This window comes from Alligator mississippiensis, chromosome 9, assembly GCF_030867095.1.
Source record: "Alligator mississippiensis isolate rAllMis1 chromosome 9, rAllMis1, whole genome shotgun sequence".
NCBI lineage: Eukaryota > Metazoa > Chordata > Crocodylia > Alligatoridae > Alligator > Alligator mississippiensis.
Window position 1 is genome coordinate 25,581,313 of NC_081832.1, and position 9,695 is coordinate 25,591,007.

Sequence of the window (9,695 nt, forward strand, 5' to 3'; positions counted from 1 at the left end):
TGCATCCAAAGATGCATCTCAAGCCGGTCCAGAGAGGTGATACTCCCCCTCTATGAGACTTTGGTCAGGCCGCAGTTGAAGTACTGCATCCAGTACTGGGCGCTGCACTTCAAAAGGGATGTGGCCAGCTTGGAGAGGGTTCAGAGGAGGGCCACCTGCTTGGTGAGAGGGCAGCAGGACAGGCCCTATGAGGAGAGACTGAGGGACCTGAACCTGTTCAGCCTCAGCAAAAGGAGGCTGAGAGGGGACCTGGTGGCTGCCTACAAGCTCGTCAGGAGAGATCAATAGCAAATAAGTAGAGCCCTTTTCTCCCCAGCACCACCTGGGGTGACAAGGAACAATGGTAATAAGCTGATGGAGAATAGGTTTAGGTTAGAGATCAGAAGGCAATATTTTACAGTTAGGGTGGCCAAAATCTGGAACCACCTTCCCAGGGAAGTGGTCCTCACCCCTACCTTGGGTAAATTCAGGAGGAGGTTGGATGATCTCCTGTCTGGGGTCTTATGAACCCAGCATTCATTCTTGCCTGTGGCAGGGGGTCAGGCTAGATGATCTGTTCAGGTACTACTATGAAACTATGAGTGGCCAGGGTTCAGGAGACTCATGGTGCTTGTGACCCCATCATATCGAGTGTCTACACGTACCACCTTCAGCAGGACGGTGGTGCCCTCGCTGTATGAGGCATGCAGGGAGTACTTGACCAAGGAGCTGCACAAGGCAGGTCCACAGGTGGCCTTACATTTCACCTCAGACATCTAGAGAAGCTGGGGTGGTGATCACGCTTATTTGTCCCTCAGAGGGTACTGGTGCGACCAGTCAGGCCATCAGTGGACTCTCCTTCAAGCCAAGGTGATGGATGAATCCCACATGGCAACCAAGATCATGCAGGGCATGAATCCCTTGGTACAGGGGTAGCTCTTTGGGTAGGTTGAACTCACCCGCAGGATCCTGGTCACGATAATGTGGCAAATATGGTCAAAGTGGTCCGTGATGCCAATTTTGTTGGCATCTACTCTGGAACACACAAGTTCCACCTTGTTATCAGGGATGCCTTGGAGGGAGAAAGGGCTTCTGGTGATGGTGCCAGCACTACCAGCAAGCTCATTTCCAAATGCAGGAAAGTGGCAGGCAGGGTACTTCCACCAGAGCATCAAGGGAGGATGATGCTGTTGGACAAACAGGCAGAGATGAACATCCCACAGCACAAAATGATGCAGGATGTGGAGATTCAGTGGAACTCCACATACCTGATTATTGAGAGGCTGGTGGAGCAACACAAGGCCATCCATGAGATGGTTTTGCTGGGGCAGATTGGGATCAGCAGCCCCCTTAACAGAGCTGAGTGAGATACCATCTCCCAGGTCTTGGTGGTCCTCAAGCCCTTCCTTAAGGCTATTGAGACCCTCAGCACTTGCGATGCCCTCCTTAACTAGGTGATCCCTGTAGTCAGGAACTTCAGAACCAAATGGAGAAATTCCAGGGGATCAATGTTCCTGGCTGGGGCAAGACACTGTCACCAGATGTGCAGGCATTGGTGAGGTGGCTGAAGGGGGGCATCAGGAAATGGCTTGATCCCTTGTGGTCCTGTATGGTCCATGTTCTGGCTGTTATGTGAAACCTGAGTGTGAGGGGCCAAAGCCTGAATCAATGGACTGAGGTGCTGATGAAGAGAGTCAGTGAGGCAGAATGGTGGAGGTAGGGGGGATGTGGAAGAGGGGAATCCACTGTTCCATCCCAGCATGCCATCCACCAGCCAGTCCTCTCCTCCACCACAGGCACTGCCAATGTGAACCAAGGGCTTGCCTTCCATGGTGGGTTCCAGAGGCACCAGACCCCAGCATCAGGCAGGTAGCATGCAGGCCTTGGTGGCTGCCTCTCTCATTGAGAAGGTGGATCCACTGCTGTGCAACCCTTTGGGCTACTGGGCAAGTCATAGCCAGGTGCGTTTCGATCTGTCCATGGTTGCCTAGGAACACCTGCCTGTCCACCGACCAATGTTCCAAGTGAGAGGGTGTTCAGAATTGTTGGTGATGTAGTGATGCCCCACCGCACCTGCTTTGATCCTGGTTTGGTGGAGAAGCTGGTATTCCTGAAGGTGAACCTCTCACTCCTGGGATTCCCAAAGCTCCATGTGAAGATGGAGTGCCACCCTCCTTACTCTGTCTACATTTCCATTTTTTTTTTTTTACCCTTGGGTTTCACAACTATTTAGTGCCCTGCTGTCATTGCTGGAGGGGGCACCCACTGTATCACCAGCCAGAAGGGGAAGAACGTGTCCCTGCTGAGCTCCCATGCCAGGATGAACTTGGAGGTATGGACAGGGACTGTGGGGAAGAAGGAGCCTCCAGGTCCTGGGAATGACCACTAATACTTCACCCTACCAACATCAGGAGGCCTAGTAGGACTGCCAATGGTGTGGCAGCCCCAGGAAATGCCAGGAAATGCCAGGACTGAGGCTCTCCATGGTGAAATGTGGGTAGGAGGGAACTTATAACCTCCAGCCACCACACCCATGTACAGTCCTTGCTTGGTAAAACCCAGACACATCACATCTTTGAGAGGCCTGAGGATTGCTGGTTAAAATGGAGTCATGAGGCTCCAGGTTTGCTCAGCTTAGCTGCCTGGGATGCCAGCATTCAGGTTGAAAAATCAGGCTGAGTAAGCACCTGCAGTTGGTGTGTGTGCTGTTCCTGGATGGAAGGAATAGTAAAGAAATCATAGGCTTGCATGCAATGCAGGCAAGAAAGCCAGTCATTGAAAATGGAAATGGAGGCATCAGGTGGTGAGGGACGGGCTGGGGTGGGGGAGGGGGAGAAAAGTGGATGTAGTAGTGGAGGTAGAAGTGGAGAGGTACCTGGGGAGTCAGATGTCCAGCAAGTTGTAGTGTGTCATAATTCCAAAGTCTATATTGAGTCCACGAGTTTCTGTATTCACTGGTTGATGAACTGCAGTTCATAGGTTTGTCTGTGAAAAGTGGTTTGGATATTCAAACAAGCAATGATTCACCCAAAGAACCTTGTATGCCAGTGTCATGTCCTTAGATCAACATGGCTACAACCTACACCCTTAGCACCTCTCTCTGTTCAGCTGGCTGGAAGGAGGCAGGGACCTGGGCACACCTAAGCCCCAGGGCTGGGGCTGGCAGAGAGAGTTCTCTGGCAGCTGTTGAAGAAGAAACACCTGCAGGAATGAAAAGAAAGGCTCTGTGACAGTTTGCCTGAGATGCTGTGCTGCATACCTGTTGTTATTTAAAGTGGTGGACCAGGCTGAGGCTGTAGGAGAGAAAGAGGCCTCACTGGGGCACAGTACCATGTCATGTAGAGGCCCCAACACCAGTAAGGGTGTGCCTTAACACACACACACAGTCACATGGGTTACAAGTTTTGCTTGTCAGCAGCTTGCAGTGTAGTTTCCCAGAAACCTCTGCATCTCTCTCCTTTAAATTTGACAGACTTTGTGGCCTCAGCAGGGGCTACCATGCCTCTTGTTTTCACCCCCCTTTGCCTTCACACTTATAAACAACATGAGTTCTGCTTTGAATAGTTTGAGGTGCAGTTTCCCAGAAACCCCTGCACCAACCTTCTTGAAACTTGGCAGGCTCCATGCCCTGAGCAGGGGCTACCATTCCTGTAAACTGACTCAGGCAAGAAATGACAAAGGTACAGGCATTTTTGTGATTCCTCATTACAGCCTATGGGCAAAACGTCCAAACACTTTGCAACAATGTTGAAACACTGAAAGAGTTTCAACTTGGGGATAGCTCTATAAAGCCTTCAGTCAGCACAGATGTAGTTAGGGATCTTCTGGAAGAGCTAGACATTTTTAAATCTGCAGGTACAGATGCCCTCCACCCAAGGGTGTTGAGGAAGCTGGCAGGGGTCATCGCGAAGCCCTTGGCCCAGCTGTATGAGCATTCGTGGTCATCTGGCCAGGTGCTGGGGGATTGGAAACTGGCTAATGCGGTCCCAATTTTCAAGAAGGGGAGGAAGGAGGACTCAAGTAACTATAGGCCTGTAAGCGTCATCTTGGTGATCGGGAATATCTTGGAGAGAATCATCAAGGCGCACATCTGTGGGGGGCCTGCAGGGGAGATCATGCTCAGGGGCAATCAGCATGGGTTCACCAAAAGCATGTCCTGCCTGACCAACCTGATGGCCTTTTATGACAAAGTAACTAAATCCTGGGACGATGGTGTCGCTGTGGACATAGACTTTCTAGACTTCAAGACTTTAAGACCTTTGACTTTAAGACTTTAAGACATTAAGGCCTTTGACATGGTCTCTCACCCCATCCTCATCAATAAATTAAGTGACTGTGGCATTGATGCCTGCACAGTTGGATGGGTAAAATATTGGCTGATAGGGGCACCCAGAGAGTAGTGGTGGACGGGTTGTACTCAACCTGGCGAGATGTGAGCAGTGGGGTATCCCAGGGCTTGGTCCTCGGGCCCTCACTGGTTAACATCTTCATCAGCGACTTGGACGAGGGGGTGGAAAGCACGCTGTCCAAATTTGCTGATGACACTAAGATGTGGGGCAAGGTGGACACACTTGAAGGGAGAGAGAGGCTGCAACTAGATTTAGACAGACTACAAAAGTGGGCAGATGAGAATAGGATGGGGTTCAACGTAGATAAATGCAGAGTGCTGCACCTTGGGAGAAGGAATCCACAGCATACATACTGGCTGGGGAGTTCCCTTCTTGAAAGCACAGAGGCGGAAAGGGATCTTGGAGTCATTATTGACTCCACATGAACATGAGCCGCCAATGCCAGACTGCAGCCAGCAAGGCCAGCCATACCTTGTCATGCATCCAAAGATGCATCTCAAGCCGGTCCAGAGAGGTGATACTCCCCCCCTATGCGACTCTATGAGAAGTGGTCCTCGCCCCTACCTTGGCCATATTCAAGAGGAGGTTGTGCGATCACCTGTCTGGGGTCTTGTGAACCCAGCATTCATTCTTGCCTGTGGCAGGGGGTCAGGCTAGATGGTCTGTTCCTCCTGACCCTAGCTACTATGAAACTGGGAAACTAAATGAAACTGCACAGTGCTTCGAAACGGCACAATGAAATACTGTCCCTTCTAAATGGCAAAACGGAAGTCAAAATGAAACGGTGCTGTTTTGCACAGCGCTAGTCCCTGATTAACTCCATCTGTGGATGCTTTGCTTCTGGAAGCAGAGTACCTTCTTCCTGTAAACAAGGCAGTCTCACTACAGAGGAAGTGTGTCCACACACGGCATTGATGAGAAATAGTTAATAGGGATTACTCCACATATAGGCAAGCCATTACTGTTTGAAAAGTACTTGAAAGATGGAGACCCCTGTTAAGGCTTTTGTACAATTTTTATTGTTACCAGAAAGACACATTCTGGAAAGGAACAAAATGCTGAACAATATCAGTTTTCTTTTCAGCTTCAGCTGCTTGTATTCTTCACTCCTTTTTCTAAAGGCAGCTGCGCTGCTGAACTGCCTCCATATTCCACCCATACCTGGCAGCTGCATTTTGATAGTTGGGAAAGTGGTATTTATTCGCAGAAGGCTGTGTCCCTCTCACTGAAGTTAAGGACAAAATTCTGGATTTGAATGGATGCAAGATTGGGTCCAGAGATGTACAGGCATCCTAGGAAGAACCTGCCAATGTACATCTTTAAAATGGTTTATTATTTAATTGCTATGTACATCCATATTAAATGAAAATCTCCATCTTTGTTGCAAGTGCTGCCTTACCATTTATTATGTTTTTGTATGTACTTTCATCATGAACAGAAACTTCAAGTCATGGTGTCAGGTAGAAAGTAGGACACGGTGGCACTTTAGCTACTAACTGGTTCACAGAGGAATGAGTTTTGTAGGCAACAACCTGTATTAGATGCTAGCAATGGACTGGCAGAAAGAAAATAGTTTTATATAGAGGGAAAAGAAATGGGGGAAGAGTTGCAGGTTAGTTATAGTGGATCCTTAAGCCTTGATGATTCTCTCTTCAAAATGAGCATCTTTGAATGAAGCATCTTTGACCTGTGTTAGCTGTTGGGGACCATTTGATCCATGTACCTTTGTAAGATGGGAGTTTTTGATCATCTGATAGATTATATGACAAAGGGGATGGAAGTTATAGAAGAATGTGTCTCACTCTTCAATAGAGAATGGAAGGATGTTAACTTCAGGGGTCAGGGAAATGGCATGCCACATCATACCAGTGTGGAGATGTCATATGCCATAGGGAACCAACCAAATCCCAGATAACTGTCAGCAGTGGCAAGGGAACTAAGGCAGGAATGGTGGTAGTAGTGTTTTCACTTTGACCTGCGCATTTCTTTTGCTGCTTAAAGTAAAGAATAAGGTCCAGATTCTATGAACTTAGTTGCAAACCTAGTCCATCTTGTTTAAGCCCCTGAAAATCCATTACTGCATCTACTTTGTAATATGCAGCCAAGCTACTCTTGTATATTGTGCCACAAAACAAAAGGAGGAGTAGGAGGAACATCCACCTGTGTCAGGTGTTCAAGGACTCAGGGTGAAATAGAATCACGCTTGTATGCCCAATGAGTGGAATAGAATCTCGGCTTAAAAGTTTTAGGAAACCTTTTTTCTAAAAAATATGCTTTTTCACTGAATTATCATGTGTGCCTGGAGAAGTAAAATGTAAATCAGAATGCCCTCAGTTTGAAGTTCTTGGAAAGGGTTTGGTTTAGCTACTGAGATGTCCTGACACTGTCCCTGGTTCTGGGACAGAGCAAGCCCATTTCAAGGAAGATGCATCAGACACACTATTTCTAGGTTCAGCAGGGGGAACTTGACCAGGGCCATGGTATTTCTCTAACCAAAGTGTGTCTTTCTTCAGTAGGGTGCAATATACACTTCTCTCAATGAAGCTTCACTGGCTGGTGCTGTGAGAAGACCATGTCATATTGTCATGCCTTTTTAGTTTTTTTGAGAGGTCCATGCCCATGGGGGCTCTAGTTTAAGCTGAATTCATGCCAGAAAGTGCAAGGAGTACCAGTGGAGCTAGCTTACATGAGTGACAAAATTGTGGGGAAGGTGATTTGCCTTCTCCTGCTTCCTGCAGCTATTGTTGGATAACCATACTCTGCTGCAAAGTGATTTGTCATCCCAGGGCCTGAAGGACCCCATTGTTTTTTTATGTAAATAGATGCAGCTCCTGTGAAGTCATCTGAGATTTGCTTGCCTACATGACCTGAGATCCTGACCCAAAGAATGAAAGAGTAATGTGGTGTTATGTTATCTGATGATATTATTACCCCAGGGATAGTCGGTGGGCAAAACAGGGATTTTACTGTTTTCCATTTGGAATATAAATTAGTGAGATGAATAAAAAGACTAGAGCTAGATTCACATTAAGCACGTAAATGCCTAATGAAATGAAAAGGAAGTGGACACCAAAACACCCTTGTGGATCTGGCCCTAATGATATGCCCCGTGTTGCATAGAAGATGCATGGCGAAACGGGGCACTGAACCTGCATTTCTTAAATTCTGTGTTAGTGTCCTAACAATCCCCTGTGTTAGTGTCTTGACTATTTCCCTTGAGACCTTCTGTTATTGTCAGTTCCTTGGTTTTGTTTTAGTAACCTCAGCAGGATGTCAAGACAGAATTCCAATGCAGTGCCCCCCCCCCCCGGCTTAATAACTCTTCTGTTTTTGACAGTTTATCCTGAGCTGTTCTTTCACCCTTCCTGTTTCCTTAAAACCCCCTATTGCAATAAACATATATTCAAATAATAAAAATCCCAATAACCCTGTAAACTATAGTATTCATAATTTATTACCAGGCAGCTTCACAACTGTCATTGTGGGTCATTAACAAATCTTTCACTTATCTATTATTTATGGAGAAGACTTACTTTAAACTTTTCAAATAAAACTATCTTTGTTGAAAATGGCCCTTTTTGGAAAAAAAATATTTTCATTCTAAATTTTTAAGAGAAGCACTGGGTGAAAAACTATCCTTTTTAGTTTTGCTTTTGGCGTCCAGTATCATACCTCTTTTCTTCCTTTTTATATGGTTTCCCACTGATCTCTTCATTTTGTACTTCTGTGTGTTTGCATATTCACTATTATCCCCTTACATTGTTTTAATGTCTAGTTACTATCTTTTGGACTGTTTTGGGCCACACAGCTGTATTTGCTGTAGTCACATGGGGCATGTCCACACATGGAAGCATGTACACTTGCAGCAGTGCAGATAGAAGCGGTGCAGATTTGAGCTGGGGCTTTTTGTCTCAACTCAAGTACCCGGACATGCACTTTGGTGTGTAGTAAATTGTGCCACTTGGGGCAAAATAACCCCGCCTGGCTCCTCCTGCATCTGCAGGCAGGGGGAGCTAGACCCCAGGGCCAGCACCTGTGCCATCCCCAGCAGGATAAAAAGTTGCTCTGTCCTGGCCCATCAGTACAAAGAGCTGCCCTGTCAAGTAGCTTGCTCTCAAGAGCTTCTGGGGCCCAGCCAATTGGTACCTGGTGACACTACCTCTTACTAAAGCAATCCTGAGAGTTTCCTCCACCCTTTACCCACTGCAGCAGTCTGGCAGTGGGGGCTGCTGCTTGGCTGTGACCTGCTGTGCACCTGCCAGACCCGGATGGGGACTGCAGAGCCAGCAGAGGCATCTGCCCCTCGGCCAGCTGCCAGTGGACTATGGCTGCAAAGTTGGCCTTTGTGTGGCACTACTGCCATGTGTGCCCCCTGCCTGGCCATCTGGGCAGCTATCGCCCAGAAGATGTTCCAGGTGTGGTGGCCTGCTTTGAACTGTCAAAACATGTCCTTCTGGCCCCAACTGGCTAGAAGGCTGGCCACCTACAGCTGGGTCCAAGGTGCCAGCTCTGAGCAGGCAGGGTCCTGCCACTGGCCTCCCTAGCAGGAATTCTGGTGTTCCCTATTGGAAAACTGAAAAAATCCCTGAACAAAATCCCCAAGTCACTCTGTAAAATACCCCCAAGTCCATGTTCCTCCACAATTAAAACAAAAGACAACTATATATAGAGAGAGAGATAGAGTGAGATACAGAGACAGCGATCAATTGGGCAAAGTTTTATTGATATATCTACAGTGTTAAAGCAATTTGGAAGCCTACCAGTGTCTCTGTCATCATAATAAAGTGAATTCTAAATACCTATGTATTTTTCTGCCCCCCACAGGGGTTACAACCCTCCCCTCCCCCCACAAGGGCAGTGATTGGGGGGTTTTAGGGGGCAGGTGGGGGATGGAACTGGGCAGGGCAGCAATCTGGGGGCCTAGGGGAGTGGGCAGGGCCAGCAGGGGTCCCCCCCATCATCCCCTCCCCCATCTTCCAGCCTCCCCAGCCCCTACTTACTGGCACTGGAGCCCAGGTCCAGCTCCCTGAGGCTGGCATGCTGCCTGACATGCACAGGCAGGCAGCGTGCTTCAGCATCAGGGTGAGGGCCAACCATAGAGATGCTCTGGCTGCTCCTAGAGAGTCTCTGTGGAGGATCCAGCCTCCAATTGCCTGTCCTGCTTTTTTTCTGCTGCATTTTTTTGACCCCTGGATATCCAGGGGACTATTTTTTCCCTGCATTGCAAATTTGCAGTGTGGGGAATGTTTTCGTGTTCCTGCATGTGCCTCTTTCAGCATGACAAAGGGCTTTGAGATGCATGCTCGTCTGGACGCACCCCAGGTGGGATTTTGTTTGAAAAATTAGCAATTTTTCTTTTCTGTATAA